This window comes from Gossypium arboreum, chromosome 10 (genome assembly GCF_025698485.1).
Source record: "Gossypium arboreum isolate Shixiya-1 chromosome 10, ASM2569848v2, whole genome shotgun sequence".
In the NCBI taxonomy this organism is placed as follows: Eukaryota; Viridiplantae; Streptophyta; class Magnoliopsida; order Malvales; family Malvaceae; genus Gossypium; species Gossypium arboreum.
This window is the reverse complement of record NC_069079.1, coordinates 118071597-118093226: the sequence shown is the minus strand read 5'-3', so window position 1 is coordinate 118093226 and position 21630 is coordinate 118071597. Positions and strand designations below refer to the sequence as shown.

Sequence of the window (21630 nt, the reverse complement as noted above, 5' to 3'; positions counted from 1 at the left end):
AATGTAATGCTTGTAGGGTATGGAGTTGAATTAAAATGTTTTAGGCAAACATGTTATTTGCGCATCTGAATTGTGGTATTTTATAAAGATATGATCTAGTTTTAAATATGAATGCTTGATGATTAAGCTGAAGATATTTGGTAAGATGATAATCTTGGTATAAATGTATAAGTGGTACTATAATAAACAAGGTAAAATGAGTATGAGAGACACATGTATGATGATATACAAATGCTATGTTTATGGTTTAATTGAGAATATTTAATCATTAAATGAATACCATGTTATATGCTTTTGATTTTGTATAAGTGTGTAAGAAATTAAGGTTGACCAAAGCTTGGAAAATAGCCTAGGTATATTCCACACAGGCAGCCGTGTATGGAACATGACTTTGGGACACGGGCGTGTGGAGCCTTAAAGCATGAAATTTTCAAGATTTTCGTAAGTTCTCGGTTTAGTCCCGAACCCTTTCTAAAGTATGACCCACCAATCCACTTCTCAAACTTTTAGTTTGACCAAAACTTTTTCGGTCAAATGAGCAAAAATAAACTCCCTCGCTTACGTAGGGATTTGAACACAAGACCCCCAACATACTGACACAAGGCCCATTCTAATAATTACTTACCATATTTTAATTAAAAGCCTATCAACCAAAGATTGGGCTTTATTCATAAAAATACCAAAATTTACCCAAGTCATGGCTTGAAATTGGGACCTCACACACACACACCCAGAACATTTAACCACTGAAGCATATACATACTTGTGTCACCCATTCACAAAAACAAAAATTTAAATTTTTAGGGTGTTACAATGACATCCCGTCTTCCTTTGTTGTGACGTCGGTGTCCTCTACATTGTGATGTCATGCCTATTTCGCTTTTGTCTTTGTTAAGTTCTTGTAAATTGTTTGATAAATGTGAGGCACAGCCTACAATTCTCCACTTTGACTCGTATTTACCATAATTCTTCTCCAAGCCATATCATGAGCCAAACTCGATCTTTGTAGAATTTCAACCAAGCCCAAATCGTTTTCAAACTTGGAAACCAAAAGACTCTTAGTCTTCAAATCAAGGTAGTATAATTCAACTTGGGTTATTGATACACGAACGGACGTGTGCTTCACAACAGGAGAGAAAACATTAAGGAAGTCAATGTCACGATGTCGCCCTCTCCGTCAATTAGAGAACTTGTCGTGTCGTCACGATGTCCCTATTCTCCATATTGTGACGCAGTGCCTATTTTGCCTCTGTCTTTGTTAAGTGCCTACAAATTTTTTCGATAAATGTGAGGCACAGCCCACAAATCTTCACCTTGACTCATATTTACCATACCTTCTTCTCCAAGCCCCGTTATGGGCCAAACTCGATCTTTGCAGAATGTCAACCAAGCCCAAATAGTTCTCAAACTTGGAAACCAAAAGACTAGTAGTCTTCAAATCAAGGTTGTATAATGCAACCAGGGCCAGTGATACACAAATGGACGTGTTGTCACATCCTAAAAATTAGGTTAGAAAAATCGGGTTTGTGAATATTGAAAGTGGTCACACCTCAATTTATAATGTTATATTCATGCATTTATAAATCAAGGGTTTGAAATGGATATCGAAATTAGGGTCATAAATAATTAATTAAAGTATTAATATAAAATAATTAGATTTTATTATATTAATTAATCTAAAATGAAACCTGATTCTGAGGATTAATTTGAAAATAGTTTGTTTTAGTTGAGTTAGAACATAATTTGAAAATATGTGGAAAAATGTGAATTGATGAATAAGAGCAAATGTTATGTTCATTAAGAAAGTAATTAAATAAGTATGGTTCAGTAATTAAATTACGTAAGGAAAGAATGTTAGGCTTTATAGTTAAGTTCTACTCCCCTATCCTAGAGGTCCTAGGTTTAAACTTCCTTCCTCCCATTTATTTTCGTTTTAATTTTCAGCAACCTAGGATAAAAACCACACTAAAATAAATATTGTTGGGGGTAAAAACTAAACAAGATATAGGCTTAGGCCTAATGGTTAATATGCTAGAACCTTTCTTGAAAGTCCTAGGTTTGAGTCATTCCTTCCCTTTTCATTTTTATTTAAATTAAGTAAGAAACGGGCAACAGCCCATTGGTTAAGCATTAGTCTATCCCCCTTACTTACCCAAGTTTGAGCCCCATCCTACCCTTTTAATTTTGAGATTTCGTTAAACACAAAATATATACTGTTGAGATTAAAAATTAGACAAGGAATGGGTAATAGCCCAACAGTTAAGACCTAGCCTTCCTTCCTTGTGTTCTTAGGTTTGAATCATGCCTTTCCCTTTCATTTTCTTTTGAAATTTGGCCAGCCTTGGTGAAATTACAAGTGATGCCCCTAGGGTTTGTAAACCTCAAGAATTGAACAAATTCTTCCCTAATTAGGATTCACAACTTGCCCCTCCTCGAAATTCCAATAGAATTAGAATTCCTCCTTACTTTTCTTTTCAAATCCTAATAGAATTTGCTCTTCATTTTTTTATTTATTCTCTTTCTATTTTATATTTCTTTTCTTTACACCATATCTTCATCCTAATTGTTAATAATTACCTCCATTCAACCATTTTTCTATTGGTTTCGTAATTATTGTCAAATAGCTTCCTTAATCCTTGCCAAGAATCGGTAAATACATCTCGATCCTGATGATTGAATCCCTAATTTTCATAGTATTTTTATCCGAAGCTACTCCTTCATTCAATAATCAATCTTTTATGTATCTTGCCGAAACTTATGACAATCTTGTCAAAACTTGAGATTAACCATTAATTCTTGTGTATATGTCATTTGAAAGACCTGATTTAGGTGAATTGAATCGGAATCGAGCGTGGGGAACATTGATCGGGCTTCCAGTGAAAGGTGTGTGTTCTTTTACAAGCGAATCGGGGCAAACCATGTCTAGGAATGGGCCACACAATCTCCCACACTGGCGTGTGGACCACAAGACCATGTGTCTTGCAAACCCTAGGCTAGTTCATAAACCATACAGTATATAGCCTCTTACATGACTGTGTGTCCCCTATTTTATAATTTTGCCCAGAATTTTATAATTTGTTCAGTTTAATCCCTATCTCTCTTTAAGAATAAGAGCAACTGACTCTAGGTTGATTAATTGAAATTTCTTTCTAATTAAAACCCCTATTGTCTCATTAACTCAATATACGGATTCCCCTATTAGATTTGACTCCAATTCAGTAGATTTATGTTGTCCTATTTTTAGGATTTCATGCAACTCCACTCAATTACGCTAGATCTACTCTTAAACAAGGTTTATTCCTCCTCTGATTTAAGCACATCAAACATGAATTAATAGTCTAGAAATATCAAACCAAGAATTAAGCACACATAATTGAGAACAAGATCTAAGTATTTATTGCGTAAAATAGAAATCAAACAACAAAGTCCATCATAAGGTTTATCTCCTCTAAGTATTTAGAAAATTAATTCATGTTAGCAATTAAAAACATCCAAAATATAGTATAACCACAAGAAACAAAGAAACTCATAATAATCTCCTAATAAATCAAAAGGGAATATTCAACCTTGATGGAAATCTGCTTTAGAATTTGCTTCAATAGTGTTTTTCGAGTTGTTTTCTTAAATATTCTATAACGATTAACTCCTATCTTCTTATTTTTGTCATATATAGGTCTTAGAATGCCTAAAAACCCTAAAATTTGTGTTTTTCTATTGTTCAAAGTGAAACTTGATAAATCGACATGGCCTGCTATAGGGCCGTGTGGTAGTCCGTGAGTCCAGGCCCTGTGGAATAGTCCAACCCGTGTGGCTCCTGTAACTTGCTCCGATTTTTCGATTTTCGCCTATGTTTCACTCATTTTACTCCCAAAAGCTCTCCTGAGTATCAAAACATGAATTTAAAGGATTAGGAGCATAACATTCACTATTTACATTGAATAATCACCCAAAAATGCATTAAGAATGGGATTAAAACATGTTATTTTTAGCACTTATCAGAAGGAAACATATGCCATTAGACACTACAACAATGCATACTATCCTCAGGAATAAAAACTATTTTTCCTGTTTGGTAGTGAACATACCAGTTTTTTGTGGTACAAAATTAATTTAAGGCTCCAAAATAGCTAATATACTGCTACCCTATGGTCAATGTAGAAATGAAACATGTTAATATTTCATAATACAAAATTAATTTAAGACTCCAAAAGAGTTTATACATTACTACCTGAAGAAACAAATTAATTATTAATGCACTTTGTTCTAGTTAGTCTCAAATAAATTATTACATTTTAAAAAAGGATATTTGTTATAACGAAGATCATATTAAGACTGTGGATGAGGAGAAGATTAATTATCATGAATTAAATCTATTACATTTTGATACGAATTTTGTATTGGAAAACTATCGTATTTTCATCTAATTTATACTATGCATAAATTAGTATGGTTAATACACATGCAATGGTAAATCAAAAGTTTACATTAATATTGTTGAATCGCGTGCATAATAAAACTAAAGTTTACTAGTCCAAATATATTAATTGGTTGGCATGATTGGTTACACCATCCTGATCAATAATGATACAACAAGATGAGAATTTACATGGATATTTATTTAAGAACTTGAAGATTCTTAAATTATCAAGCTTTCCTTGTTCTTAAAGATGATTTATTGCAACCTTATTAGCAAAAGTTGATATTAGGTCTCTTGCATTTCTGAAAGAAATATAGGCCCATTTATTCAGCACGTGGATGTTCTGATATTATTTTGGTAGATGCATCTACAAGATAATTACATGTGAGTTATCAAATTGCAACTTATCATTTTTGAGATTACTTGTTCAATGATTTATTTAAGAACAAAACTTTTAGATTATGCAATCGAGACAGTTCTTGCTAATATTGATGAGTTTATTTCTTAGGCTTTCAATGATTATCATATCTAGATTTTCAATCTGTGTAAGTATCGCAAATCTAGTAGTTTATATGTATAAAACGATTTAGTAAAATTAATGATTAAATGCCTCCAATTGGTAGGCTAACCATATCTTTTGTATATATATAAGGATATATGATATTTTGTATATGATAAGTGCTAAAAGTAACATGTTTTAATCACATTCTTAATGTGTTTTTGGATGATTATTTGATTTAAAATGGTGAATTTTATGCACCTAATCCTTCAAAATTCATGTTTCTATACTTAGGAGAGCATTTGGGAGCAAGAAGAGAACAAATAATAAAATCGAAGCAAGTTTCAGGAGCCACATAGGCTGGACACACGGTCGTGTGAGACATACGAACTACCATACGGTCATGTGCCAGACTGTGTCAATTTTGCAAATCGCACTCCAAACATGAGGAAACATGTTTCTTCTTTTTTAGGTTTTTCAGGTATTTTAAAATCTATATATGTCAAAAATAAAAAGCTAGGAGTGAGTCATCATAGAATATTCAAGAAAACAACTTGAAAAACACTATTTAAGCCGACTCTAAAGCAGATTTCCATCAAGATTGAAGATTTCCTTTTTATTTCTTTGAAGTTTATTATGAGCTTCATTATTTCTTGTGGTTATACTATCTTTGAGGTGTTTTTATTTGCAATTATGAACTAATTTTCTAAATACCTAAGGAGATGACCCCTAAGATGGACTCTGTCTTTTGATTTCTATTTTACGCAATAAATACTTGAATCTTGTTCTCAATTATGTGTGCTTAATTCTTGTTTTAATATTTCTAGACTATTAATCCATGTTTGATGTGCTTAAATCGAAGGAAGAAAAGTCTCTATTTAAGAGTAGATCTAGCATAATTGAATGGAGTTACATGTAATCTTAGAAATAGGACGACATAAATCTACTGATTAGATTCAAATCTAATAGGGGAATCTATAAATCGAGTTACTGTGATAATAGAGGTTTTAATTAGAAAGAAATTTCAATTAATGAACCTAGAGTTAGTTACTTTTACTCTCGAAAGAGATATTGGCATAATTTAGGGATTTCTACGGATCAAGATACTAAGTGAAGAAATTGTTTAATTCAGATTGATAATGACAGATGAAATCTAGGTGAATTCTTTCTTGGGTATTGTTTCGTTTCTTGGTTATTAATCGTTTGTTTTCCTGATTCGTTTTTTGTCGTGTTCTTTAGTTAATTAATTTAGTTAATTTTAGTTTTAATCAATCTCTCTAATTTGTCAGTTAAATAATAGAAAGACAATAATTACTAGTAATTTTAGTGCTCGTGGGAACAATATCTTTGTTCACCATAGCTATACTATTAATTGATAGGTGCACTTGCCTTAGTCATATTTTTAATTAGTTTACGACTGCAATCAAGTTTTTGGCGCCGTTGTCGGGGACTAAAATATTAGGAAAACTTTATTTCTATTAATTTAGCCATTTTTATTTTTATTTTAATATTTTTTATTTAATTTTTATATTTTTATTTTTTTGCTTCTGGCAGGTTCTTTTGGCTTATGACTAGAGAAAACCTGTTGTATCCATTACTTTTTAATAGTGAGATTGACAGACTGCTTGCAGAAATCATAGAGAGGTTAGAGAAGCAAGGCAAGGTCAACAAAATATAGTAGAACATCAAGAGGAAAAAGATATTATTGTGGAAATGGGTGATAATCAAAATAATCAGCTACCTCTTGCAAATCCTGCTCCTTGTATTATGTATGATTATGCTAAGCCCAGTCTGATTGGGGCTGAATCAAGTACTGTGAGACCCACCATTGCTGCAAACAATTTTGAGTTGAAGCCGAACACAATTCAGATGGTACAATAGTATGTTCAGTTTGATGGTTTGCAAGATGAATATCCAAATACTCATTTGGCTAACTTTCTAGAGATTTGTGACACTTTAAGATTAATGGCACTACTGATGATGCCATACACTTACTGTTGTTCTCATTCTCTTTGAGGAGCAAGGCAAAATAGTGGTTAAATTTATTGCCACGAGGTTTTATCACAACTTGGGCTCAAATGACTGAGAAGTTTTTGTTAAAATATTTTCCACCGACAAAAATAGCTAAGTTGATGAACAACATCTCTTCTTTTGTTCTGTTTGATATTGAAACGTTTTATGATACATGGGAGAGATTTAAAGATTTGATGAGAAGGTGTCCTCATCATGGACTACCTTTGTGGCTCTAAATTCAAACTTTTTACAATGGTTTTGAATCCCTCAACTGGATAGATAATTGATTAAGCAACTGGCGAGTGATATAGTGGAGGCGAGTGCTCCAGAAGAGACCTAAAATATAACTAACTATTTAAACTCCATAAGAGATTTAGGTGCCTCAAGATGAAAATGATAAATATGAAGAGATCTCGATAAGTTATGTCAATAAGAAAACATGGAACCGAAATGAAAAGTTGTCGACAATGATTTTGCATGGAATGGCATTGTTGAAACAATGAAAGAAAATAAGGATCTTGAATAAATTTGTCTAGAAATATAAACATGGGATAGATTGGCCGAAAATAAAAAGACGCAATTCAAGTAGAATTAAATTTGTGAAATTTCTGAACTAATAGTCCAAAAGTCTAAATGTATAAAGCTAGTGGGGGTACAAATGAATAATTTTTGTGAAAACAAAATAAGAAAAATGAAGTTTTTCACTAAATATTAGCATTGGTTATGACAAGATATAATATTCTTTTGTGATTGATGAAATAATTTTTTTTACCCTCTTTATTCTTTATTTTCTAACAAATTGCACTATTTTCAATCCAATTTTAAAGTGATTTTATAACATATTTTTAACTTATTTTACCTTATAATAATAAATGAAACTATCACAACATAGAAATTTCTCAAATCAATGCAATTAAAAACAAACTATACTAACAAGTGTTGGGTGTAATAGTAACACAAATTGCACTCTTAAGAAGTGAACTCAAGATGAAACTTGGAGATGACTTTGTTGAGAGGGCAGCCACAAACCTTGAAAAATTAATCTTTATAGATTATAAACAAACATAAATAATATATTACATAAAAAAACCTTAAAATTAGAGGTGTTCATGGGCCAGTCGAGCCAGGTTCGAGTCAAGCCCAACCAAAATTTTAGGCCCGTTTGCTAAGCTTGGGCCTGACCTGTAACAACCCGATTTAGACCCTAGCCGGAACGATAGTTTCGAAACCACGAATTCGAGTCAAAAAATATTTAAAAATTATTTTTTGTGTTTATTTTGTGTGAATTTATATCTGTGAAATTTTCATGATTTAATTTTGTCGTTTAGGTATCCGATTAAATAAAAAGATTTAATCGCGTAAATTAAAAATTTGATGGTTAAAAGCATAAGGGCTGAATTGTTAGTGGCTTTCTAAATGGAAGCCTTTATGTTGCAATTATCCCAATTGAGGAAAGAATGGACGGTAATAGGTATGTTGTATATGATTTTATAATTTTATTACTAAGGTTATAATAGTAAAATAGGTAATAATAAGTATATAATATAAACATATAATTAAAAAGCCAAAGTTTTATCTTATTCCCATGACCAAATATGAAAAACATAAAGAAAAGAATAAGTTTTCAGGGTTCGGCCATCTTCCAAGTTGATTCAAGATAAATAACCAAAGAAATCGGATTTGGATCAGGGAAAAACGAAAGTTGTCGACTAGTCGTCTCGTTCCGTTTTACATCGTCAGAGGTAAGTTTATAGGCAAATAGACGTGTTTAATTGTAGATAAATGTTATATATATATATATATATATATATATATATATATATATGCTGGTATGAAAAATATGAAATTATATATGCTTATGCTGAATGTGAATAAGCTTGGTAACCATGTTCAAGCATTCATTTCGACCGAGTTTCGGCGTCCGAAAGCCTCGTATGAACCTTTGGAATAGCTAGGATACATATTTCATGACATAGGATTTCGATATGTGATGTGAGAGTAAGACCATGGCATCAATATGTGACTCCGATATATGTGTCCGAGTAAGACCCTGTCTGGGATAGTGGCATCGATATGTAGTTACATGTAAGACCACGTCTGGGACGTTGGCAGTGTATGATATATGTGTAATTATCCGAGTGTCCTATCCAATTCTGAATGGTTTATTGGGCATCGATAAGCTGTGATTAAATGTACAAAAGTAAGTTAAAATGATCAAGTATGAATTGGTTTATTACCTATTTGAAATAAAGTGAGTAAGTTACTTAATCTTTGATGCAAAACATATTTGAAGTAAAGTAAAAATTATATATGAATGTGAAAAAAAACGTATTCGGCCTTGTAAATATTTAATATGAACATTATTGAAATTATTTCTGAATATATGCAATTGGTAGTATATTCGGCCATTGATATAAATATATGTATGATTGTTATACTTCGACTTATGAGTGTATGCATATAAATGTATATGTATTTGGTATGAAAAATGTGTTTTGGCTTGGCCATTGAAAGATAGTTAGTAATGTATCTTTATATATAAAAGTGTTCATTCGATCATTACCATGTTTATGCATAAGGTGCTATATTTTGATTTATGAGTATACATATATGTGCTCACATATTGATGTATAGCTTTGAAATTGAAGGATATTTTGCTTATAAATATGTATGTGTATTCGCCATATAATATAAATATGCATGCGATTATTATCATTGACCTATGAATTTATGCATATAAGAGTATATGTTCTAGTTATGATAAAGATATTTTGGTTTGGAAATTGAATGATAGTTTGATGAATGAATAATATACATGTGGAAGTACATATAAAATACATGAATTTGTAAGCTTAATATTTAAAGTAACCATGATAGTATAGTTTGGTTTAGTTTAAATGATTTGATTATGTAATTACATTGTTTATTTGCTTATGACTTACTAAGCTATAAAAGCTTACTCTGTGTGTGTACATGTTTACCTCTGTTTTATAGATTCTGGATTCAAGTTTCGAGCTCGGGAATCGTCAGAGAAGCTTATCACACTATCAACTGTCTTCGGTATTTTATAATTTGATTTTTCGAACCTATGGCATGTATAGGCTAGATTGTAATTTGAAATGTTGCATTTTTGTTTTGTATAATCTAAGCCATGCGAAAATGGCTAACCCTTTTATGTTGAATTTGGTTATGTTAAGTATGGTTTAAATTCATTTTAGTCATAAGGTTATGTGCTATGAATGTATAATATTTGTGTTAGGTACTACAAGCTTTAGAAGTGGTTGACGACTTAGGATATGCATGTGAATGGTTCGGCTAAGGTTATTCATGGATAGAAGTATATGTGATATGTGATTGAAATGCTTGATGATTTGGATGTGGTTTGAAAGAGTCGGACATGATATACTTATAGTATGAATCATGTTGATGTGTCACTCTTAGTTAAAATGATTCGGCTTTTGCATTTATGTATCTAAGTATTTGATGCACTTGTCATGGTACAAATATATATACATGTTCGTAAGTATATTGGTTGATTTGGCTATGGTATTTATATATAAATATGTGTGAAGTTGGTTAATATGCTTTGTTAAAATGAGACAATGAATATGGTTAATTATAATGCTCATGGTTATGTAGACAATTGACCTTGGTTTGGACTTATATAGAAGGTGCCGAAACCAGATTTTTGAAAAACGAGGTCGACTTGGTTTTGGAAATGAAAACGAAAAAACGGGAGTCGCCACCAATCCTTTTTGATGAGGTGTGATCGGGTCACCTCGTAAAAGTGGTTGCTTTTAATAAATGATTTGATTTATTTAAACCACGGTTTTGGTCCACGAAATTTAGAAAGACGGGTTCGGGAGTCGGTTATGCACAAGGAAAGATTAGCACCCTCGTAACGCCCAAAATTGGTACCTAGTTGATTAATTAGTGTCTTAGTGTCAAAAATTTGAAAACTTGAAAGACTTTAAAATATGATCCCTCTTTTTGTAAAAAACGCTCGAATGTTAAAGGCCTTCTCGTCTCGAAGTAATAAAATGCCACATCCAGTACGTTAGGACACAACATTTTAGACCTTCGAGAATAAGTTGGTCTTTTGATTTTCAAAATTCACGTATTTTAATTTTAAAAGGTTATTCGGTCATTTGGATCAAACGAGAAAAATCGAAACCCAGTACGTTAGGGCACAATCTCTCGAATTTCCAAATACAGAACATTGCCTTTATTTTCAAAATTGTTTTTTTTTGTATGAATTTGGATTAAATATTTAAAAATGATACACATTAAAAAAATTTATTTGAAACATGAATGAGGTTATATTTGACGAATAATGGTAGTGCGACAAGTTTGGCTCAATAACAACGTAACATACATAATACAATATAATATATAACATTGATATCAATAAACTAACATATTAATATGCATGGATAATAATAATAATGATAATGGAAACAATAACGATAATTATCAACGAACAACAACAACAACAACAACAACAACAACAACAACAACAACAACAATAATAATAATAATAATAATAATAATATATGTTAATAATAATGATAATAAAAATAGAAAATAATAATATACTAATAAGAATAATAATAGGTTAATAATAATGGTAAAAATAATAGTAGTAGTAATAGTAATAAAACAATAGTTATAATAATACTAGTAGTAACAATAATAATAATAATAATAATAATATATTGATGATAAATAATAAAAAGAATAAAAATAATAGTAATAATAAGGACATTAGTAATAGTAATAATATAAATAATAATATATATGTCTAAAAATAATAGTAAAAAATAATAATAGAAGAAATAATAATAATAATAATGTAATAAAACAACAAAAGCAATGAAAAGGACGAAATTAAAGTTTAAATGGAAATTTTTGGGACAAATCAAAATGAAACGAAAATACGGGGTCCAGATGTAACACGCGCAAAGGGACAAGGGCCATGTGGGGAAATGTTCCCAACTCCCAAAATGATGTCGTTCGGAGGTTTGTATGTTAAGAAGTTCGAGGGTTAAATTGAAATAAATAAACAAATTGTGGCAAAATTATAAAAGAAAAAAGGACCACATTAAAACATCCTTAGAAAGCGGAAGGATCGTGCGCGCAATTATCCCAATCGCAGGTAAACACGCGGATCCTCAAGCATCGGGTCGGGTCACGCGCGGGTCAAATGAAACGACGCCGTTTTGGCGTTCAGACCCTAGGCACAAAACAGTGTCATTTTACCCTGCTATAAAAGCTAAGTTTTTTTTTAAAACTTTCATTTTCCTCCTTCCTTTAAAAAAAAAAAGAAATCTCTCTCTCCAAACCTCTCAAGCCTTTCCCCCTGCAGCAGGGTTCCAGTCGCCTGACCACCGCCATCGCCGCCATCTCTCTCAAAAAAAGGTACCCTTTTTTTTTCTTTTTTTTTGTATATTTTTTTATGTTTTTAATATATATGTATATGTGAATGAATGGATTCGAAAACAAGATGAAAATAAAATTAAAATGACCTTATTAGGTTTTGATACTTTCGGTTCTCCGATTTCTGATATTTGAGTTTGATTTGGTACTATTCTTTTGCTTTGATATTGCTAGAGTTGTTGTTTTGTGTTTAAATCTATTTTGTATTGATGAAAAGTTGTTGAATCCTACAAAATGTCTCTGGCGTGGCTTTTTAAAGCCATTTATATATATTGTTTATCACTTTCTATCTCTTCTTCATTTAATTTTGCAGGTGCAAGTGGGCGACAAGACTAGGGCGGTGGAGCAGGTGGCCAACTGGCATGGGGCGATGGGACAGAGGGCAGAGGCGACAGCAGCTTAGGTTAATTTATGGTTTTTTTTTGTTTTGTTTTCCGATAAATGTATTGGGCTAGTGTTAGGCTAAAATTGGGCCTTGCTTTGTTGTTTAGGTGGTTTTGGGTTAGGATAGGTTGGGTTTTGGGCCGGGCAAATTGGGCTTGTAACAGAAGGTATGTTCAATTTATGTAATGTTAAGGAGTTTGGTTTATATGCGTCGGCCACAAGGTAAATAATGGTTATTTTGTTAACTAAGGTATAACATGTATTAGACAAGTGATATTCAAGAGTATATGTGTTTTATGTAATGTTTAAATGTCCGAATTGGTGGTAAAAGACTAGTGGTGTATATACATTTTGGCATGTATAATGTAACACCCCGTACCCGAGACCGTTGCCGGAGTCAAACACGAGGTGTTAACGGACTTAATTCATTAATTAAACAGCTCATACAATTCATTTTAAAATTTCCAGACAAGCTGGCTAACTGCATCACAGTCGCTTTAAAAATCATATCTCGAGTTTCGAAACTCAAAATCCAATTCCGTAAATTTTTCCTGAAACTAGACTCATATATATATCTACTAATTTTTTCTAGAATTTTGGTTGGGCCAATTAGTACAGTTTATTAGTTAAAGTCTCCCTGTTTCAGGGTTCAACTACTCTGACCTCTGTGTATTACGAATCAGATATCTCCCTGTACAGAGCTTCAATGACTATGATGTTTATCTCTAATAAAACTAGACTCAATAAGGAATCTGTACATATAAAGCATGACTTCTAATTATCTTTGTAACATTTATGATGAATTTCCAAATTCAGAACAGGGGATCCAGAAATCGCTCTGGCCCTGTTTCACAAAAATTTAAACATCTCATAAAATATAGCTCATATACCTGTTTCGCTTATTCCATATGAAAATAGACTCATCAAAATTCGATTCCATAACTTATTCATTATTTAATTCCATTTCTACTATTTTTAGTGATTTTTTAAACTCACGTCACTGCTGCTGTCTGAATCTATTTTATGGTAAATTTTACCTATTTCATGGTTTCCATGGATTAGCTAGCAATTTGACATACATAATACCAAATATGATCATGATTAGCCATTCCAATGGCTAATCATTACCAAGCATTTCTATTTCCATACCACTCAATAACCATATCATAAGACCATATATACAAAATGATTATAATGCTATACATGCCATACTCAAAATATACAAGCCATTATGCCAAGATGGTATACGGATAGTGTGAGCGTGCCTCCGACCGCTTCCGATTTCCGAGCTGGCTTGTCAACACTACAAGGAATGAAAAGGAGGAGTAAGCATAAATGCTTAGTAAGCTCACATGCAAATAGCAAGTAACATAACCATATAAGCAAACATAAAACATCATTTGCATAATCATCACCAAGACATTCATATCACCTTTTATTTATCATCTTACCATATTGTTGTTATATCGAGTTTTCAACCCGAGGGTTAAGTACATACCTGTTCAAAGTATCCATTTCACAACACTTACCAATACGTCCCTTTCATCTTGAGTATTCCTCCATTTGAGTAGAACTTTACCCGTTGAACACATCGAATATAATTCGGATACATGGATAACTTGCACATAAGTGCCACATATTCAATCAAGCAATCATGTAACCCGCCCATAAGCGAACTCGGACTCAACTCAACGAGCTCGGGCGTTCGATCCATAAGTGAACTCGGACTCAACTCAACGAGTTCGGATGCCTAGTTACATCTCACGAACTCGGACTCAACTCAACGAGTTCGGACATTCGCATCCATAAGTGAACTCGGACTCAACTCAACGAGTTCGGATGCCCAAATATCCCAGTGACATGTCACTTGTATCCTAATCCATTCCCGAGGTTCAACGGACCTTTTCCCAATCATGTGTCTCAACCATCTTCTATGGAATGCCGATACGATACTCGGTAGTATTTCACATTTTCCAAGTATATCACATAATTTGACATATTATCAAACAATTATCACAAGTATAATATTTCATAATAATTATCATATCATTTAAAAACATTAAAACATTTAAAATAATAACTATGTTACCAACATTTACATATGAACTTACCTCGTATGCTAAAATGGCTATTTTACCATTTCGTCCACAACTTGGTATTTTCCCCATTTTAGCCCAATTTCAGTTTTCCTTGCTCTATCATTTAAAATATAGTCTAATTAGGACTCACATTATTCAAATTGACCCAAAATCATATTTTGGAAAAATTACAATTTTGCCCCTAAACTTTTGCATATTTACACTTTTGCCCCAAAGCTCGTAAATTAAAATTCAGCCTATTTTCTTATGTTTTATGACATGCTGATCATTTTTCCTTCTATGGCAACATCAAATTCTCACTCTAACATGTACTTATGACTATTAGGTATTTTTACCGATTAAGCCCTTTTGCTCGCTTTTCACTTAAAACCGAGTAGCACAAGTTGTCTAACATAATTTAAAACTTCATATTTTATCATAAAACACCAAAATACACAAATTTCACCTATGGGTATTTTTCCAAATATAAACCCTAGGTTAAATTATTGCTAGCATAAGCTAAATCGAGCTACGGACTCCAAAACGTAAAAATCATTAAAAACGAGGCTAGAACGGACTTACAATCGAGCTTGGAAGCTTGAAAACCCTATCCATGGTTTCTCCTTGCTATATTCGGCCATGGGGTTGAAGATGAGCAAAATTGGCTTTAATTTTGTATTTTAATTCATTTTACCCTAAATGACCAAAATGCCCTTACTACTAAACTTTCCAAAAATTTCATCCATGTCCAATTTTTGTCCATAGACTTAGAAATTGGTAAAATTACTCTTTAAGGACCTCTAATTAATAATCTAATTCAATTTTATGCAAAATACTTCTAGAACACAAGTTTTGCAATTTATTCAATTTAGTCCCAAATTTCAAATTAAGCACTTTATGCATAAAATTTCTTCACGATATTTTCACACAATCATGCAATCATATCATAGACCTTAAAATAATCATAAAATAATTATTTATATCTCGGATTTTGTGGTCACGAAACCACTATTCCGACTAGGCCCAAAATCGGATATTACAACTCTCCCCTTCAGGATTTTCGTCCCGAAAATCTTACCGAAAAGTGGTCTTCACTTTTAATCTCATATTTGGTGTCAAGAACTTGCACTTAGACTGTACCTCCAATACATCTCTTCAATTTCTCATATGATCTAAAAGCTTACAGTCTCAACTCTCAACTGTTCTTAAATTTTCAACCCTTCTTAATTTCCCATGATATCATGACATAAAACCCGGATCTCAACTTGATTTAATGGAGACCGGAATTCCAAGAAATCCGACAATCAAAGAGACCTGAAATTCCATGAATCTGATGAGTAGGAATTCATTCAATACAGATGTGATTTATAGATCTCGCAAAAAATTTAACAATAAGATACATCACATTTTCCTTTTTCCGCCATAGAAATAATTCTGATATGGCCTCAAGAATAATCCTTCTCATTTCCATCCCAATATCAACATTGACAAGGATAATTTTGATAGATCCCAATGCTCGGCTTTAACCCCTTTAACAACTCCGATTTTATGTAACATCGGATGCTCTAAACTATCACATTACCTCACTGTCTTGAAACACATCACAATTCATACAACAATACATTACTGAAAGTCATGAAGTCATTGCTCAATGTAGACTAGTCTAGTTCGGGACGCTTTGTTACCAATATTCTCATCTATCCGAACTCGTCAACATGTAATAAACTTTTCAGCTTTCACAAGATGGAAACCTTATCATTCGTAGTGACTTAAACTAATATTCAACTCTTTCTAATAAATATAGACTTCTCGTTCAAACTATTTACTCTTTGATCGACTAAAACTCGCGCTTTTATCACCTATGCCTTTACTGATGTCAAATCCTTACACAGAAATTAGAAAAAATCCCAATACTAAAATCACCACATTACCAAGATCAAATTAGAAGTATAGTCATATTTGACATGATTATCACGAGCTGAAGAACGTACTTCGAACATGAGTCATAATTGACAAATTATGGAACAAAGATAATAAGAAAACCGAATAAAGAAATCCAAGATAGAGAAACCCAGAATAAAGAAATCCAGAATAAAGAGATCCAGGATAAAGAAACCCAAGATACGATACTATGCCGGAGAATCGAAAACCAAATTCATAGAGAAAATACAGAATACCTCGATAATTCTTCAAAGAAAGAAAGTCCAAAAGAAAACATCATTTAATCCCATGAAATCAAATATAACAAGATCAATATATCTTCCCATACATATATATCGATGAAGCATCAAGTAGAAGAAACAGAATCATAATATCATATGAATTCTCTCATCAATTCTTATCGACGAAATGAAATAGAATACCCGATAAAATAGAGCAATATAAATTATAAACCATCAGACTACCAATGCTTTCATCCAACACCGAATTAGAAGACATTCCCATATAACAAGAATTTCTTCGAAGATCAATAGCCATAGAAATATTTCGAGAACGGGTGAACACATAGAACATCTCAAAAGAGATCGCTAAATCTGTCCGGTCATAACTGTCACACTCGGATAATTCACATTTGAAATATCATTTCCCCAACTAGTTCTCGTCACAAATTTCATATTAAATCATTCACTAAAAAGGCCAATTTGAATAAATTTCGATTTACACTTTTCTCGACCTTGCACTTGAGTAATTCGATTTACCAAGGAGAATTCCTTTTCTAACTAGGACAAGGCATAACTCCAATAATTTTTATATCAATCGATACTTTCGGCTCGACTTTACTTATCAGCTCATTTTCAATCTCGGATCATACTTATAATTATTCTATCACTTGAACTCTTTGGGTTTTCAACAGAAACTTATTCAATACAAATCTCATGAAATTCCATTATAAGTACCACTTTGGTAAGGGGAGGTTGTAGGACCTCGACTCGACTTTCTTATACATACACATATGACACAACTTCCATCATCATAGTAACATCATCAAAATCATGTCATTCATTCATGTTGGCTTACACCAATTTTCCTATTGTCCCATTTAGACAATATACTTATGCATACATTCTATGTTTTCTAGACAGCTTTACTTATCCATTCAATTAATTAAATTAATTCATGCTCATGACATTATATAAGGCCAAACAAACATAAATATTTGCATCACAATCACAACTTTCATTTCGTGCATCATCATGTACATATCATTACAATCATACAATTCAGTCCAACAATTTAACATAGATAAGTTCATTTCATTATAATCCTTTATCTCATAAAAATTATATACCATTAACATTCATCAACATTCGACATCCAATCAAGACAAGGACATTTTCATTCAGTATCATAATATTATGACCTTTATTCATACCTCTACTACTTTCTATTTATTCCGTTCATCTTATCAAGTAAGCCACATACACTACATCATATGAGCATTAAGCAAATATGAATATTTATCACAACATGAACTTTCATCTCACATATTATCACATATGTATCATAAACCTTTATTCATACTTTTCTGAACTGAGACTTATCATAATCATAATTTTACTCAAATACCTTTACTTAACATTGAACATGGTTGGCGCAGCTCGGTTGGAGAGTACCCTGTCTAAATAAGACGGTACTTATACGCGTCGGAAGACATCACACTATCACAGATCAGTGGCATGTATAGCTAAACTTTTACACATGCTAGGTTAGTCCGAGAACCGACTAAACCTGCTCTGGTACCACTAAATGTAACACCCCGTACCCGATACCATTGCCGGAGTCGAACACGAGGTGTTAACGGACTTAATTCATTAATTAAACAGCTCATACAATTCATTTTAAAATTTCCAGACAAGCTGGCTAACTGCATCACAGTCGCTTTAAAAATCATATCTCGAGTTTCGAAACTCAAAATCCAATTCCGTAAATTTTTCCTGAAACTAGACTCATATATATATCTACTAATTTTTTCTAGAATTTTGGTTGGGCCAATTAGTACAGTTTATTAGTTAAAGTCTCCCCTGTTTCAGGGTTCAACTACTCTGACCTCTGTGTATTACGAATCAGATATCTCCCTGTACAGAGCTTCAATGACTATGCTGTTTATCTCTAATAAAACTAGACTCAATAAGGAATCTGTACATATAAAGCATGACTTCTAATTATCTTTGTAAAATTTATGGTGAATTTCCAAATTCAGAACAGGGGATCCAGAAATCGCTCTGGCCCTATTTCACAAAAATTTAAACATCTCATAAAATATAGCTCATATACCTGTTTCGCTTATTCCATATGAAAATAGACTCATCAAACTTCGATTCCATAACTTATTCATTATTTAATTCCATTTCTACTATTTTTAGTGATTTTTTAAACTCACGTCACTGCTGCTATCTGAATCTATTTTATGGTAAATTTTACCTATTTCATGGTTTCCATGGATTAGCTAGCAATTTGACATACATAATACCAAATATGATCATGATTAGCCATTCCAATGGCTAATCATTACCAAGCATTTCTATTTCCATACCACTCAATAACCATATCATAAGACCATATATACAAAATGATTATAATGCTATACATGCCATACTCAAAATATACAAGCCATTATGCCAAGATGGTATACGGATAGTGTGAGCGTGCCTCCGACCGTTTCCGATTTCCGAGCTGGCTTGTCAACACTACAAGGAATGAAAAGGAGGGAGTAAGCATAAATTCTTAGTAAGCTCACATGCAAATAGCAAGTAACATAACCATATAAGCAAACATAAAACATCATTTGCATAGTCATCACCAAGACATTCATATCACCTTTTCAGTTATCATCTTACCATATTGTTGTTATATCGAGTTTTCAACCCGAGGGTTAAGTACATACCTGTTCAAAGTATCCATTTCACAACACTTACCAATACGTCCCTTTCATCTTGAGTATTCCTCCATTTGAGTAGAACTTTACCCGTTGAACACATCGGAATATAATTCGGATACATGGATAACTTGCACATAAGTGCCACATATTCAATCAAGCAATCATGTAACCCGCCCATAAGCGAACTCGGACTCAACTCAACGAGCTCGGCGTTCGCATCCATAAGTGAACTCGGACTCAACTCAACGAGTTCGGATGCCTAGTTACATCTCACGAACTCGGACTCAACTCAACGAGTTCGGACATTCGCATCCATAAGTGAACTCGGACTCAACTCAACGAGTTCGGATGCCCAAATATCCCAAAGTGACATGTCACTTGTATCCTAATCCATTCCCGAGGTTCAACGGACCTTTTCCCAATCATGTGTCTCAACCATCTTCTACGGAATGCCGATACCGATACTCGGTAGTATTTCACATTTTCCAAGTATATCACATAATTTGACATATTATCAAATAATTATCACAAGTATAATATTTCATAATAATTATCATATCATTTAAAAACATTAAAACATTTAAAATAATAACTATGTTACCAACATTTACATATGAACTTACCTCGTATGCTAAAATGGCTATTTTTACCATTTCGTCCACAACTTGGTATTTTCCCCATTTTAGCCCAATTTCAGTTTTCCTTGCTCTATCATTTAAAATATAGTCTAATTAGGACTCACATTATTCAAATTGACCCAAAATCATATTTTGGAAAAATTACAATTTTGCCCCTAAACTTTTGCATATTTACACTTTTGCCCCAAAGCTCGTAAATTAAAATTCAGCCTATTTTCTTATGTTTTATGACATGCTGATCATTTTTCCCTTCTATGGCAACATCAAATTCTCACTCTAACATGTACTTATGACTATTAGGTATTTTTACCGATTAAGCCCTTTTGCTCGTTTTCACTTAAAACCGAGTAGCACAAGTTGTCTAACATAATTTAAAACTTCATATTCTATCATAAAACACCAAAATACACAAATTTCACCTATGGGTATTTTTCCAAATATAAACCCTAGGTTAAATTATTGCTAGCATAAGCTAAATCGAGCTACTGGGACTCCAAAAACGTAAAAATCATTAAAAACGAGGCTAGAACGGACTTACAATCGAGCTTGGAAGCTTGAAAAACCCTAGCCATGGTTTCTCCTTGCTATATTCGGCCATGGGGTTGAAGATGAGCAAAATTGGCTTTTAATTTTGTATTTTAATTCATTTTACCCTAAATGACCAAAATGCCCTTACTACTAAACTTTCCAAAATTCCATCCATGTCCAATTTTTGTCCATAGACTTAGAAATTGGTAAAATTACTCTTTAAGGACCTCTAATTAATAATCTAATTCAATTTTATGCAAAATACTTCTAGAACACAAGTTTTGCAATTTATTCAATTTAGTCCCAAATTTCAAATTAAGCACTTTATGCATAAAATTTCTTCACGAAATTTTCACACAATCATGCAATCATATCATAGACCTTAAAATAATCATAAAATAATTATTTATATCTCGGATTTTGTGGTCACGAAACTACTATTCCGACTAGGCCCAAAATCAGGATATTACATATAATGAGTGCAATTCAAGTCGCTACTGTGTTATAAAATGGTTAACTATAAATAATTGATTAAGTATACTTTTAGTATGTGAACTAAGCTTGATTAGCATTATTATTGATGTTCGCAATAGTTCCATTTCATTATGATTAAAATGTGTATAAGTTTTATTTATTCATTGAAATTTATTTAACCATTTATGGATTATTAATACCGTATAAGTTAATTTCTAAAATGCTTTGTGCTAGATTTTATTTGATTTAAATTTATACTTGTATAGAAATATGACATAAAAATG

General features: G+C 32.4%; 1 long non-coding RNA gene and 1 other non-coding gene across 3 annotated transcripts; both read right to left on the bottom strand.

Moving 5' to 3' along the window:
• Positions 1 to 7042: 7042 nt before the first annotated feature.
• Positions 7043 to 7149, bottom strand: LOC128283190 (small nucleolar RNA R71). The gene has a single exon (XR_008273531.1). It is a non-coding gene; the product is annotated as a small nucleolar RNA R71 (small nucleolar RNA).
• Positions 7150 to 19304: 12155 nt separating this feature from the next.
• On the bottom strand, positions 19305 to 20954 carry LOC128281616 (uncharacterized). 2 transcript variants are annotated; one of them, XR_008271865.1, is made up of 2 exons: positions 20883 to 20954; positions 19305 to 19515 (listed from the first exon to the last, which is right to left on the bottom strand). It is a non-coding gene; the product is annotated as an uncharacterized LOC128281616 (long non-coding RNA). The 2 variants fall into 2 exon arrangements; XR_008271866.1 differs by lacking the exon at positions 20883 to 20954 and adding an exon at positions 20330 to 20388.
• Between the last annotated feature and the right edge of the window lie 676 nt (positions 20955 to 21630).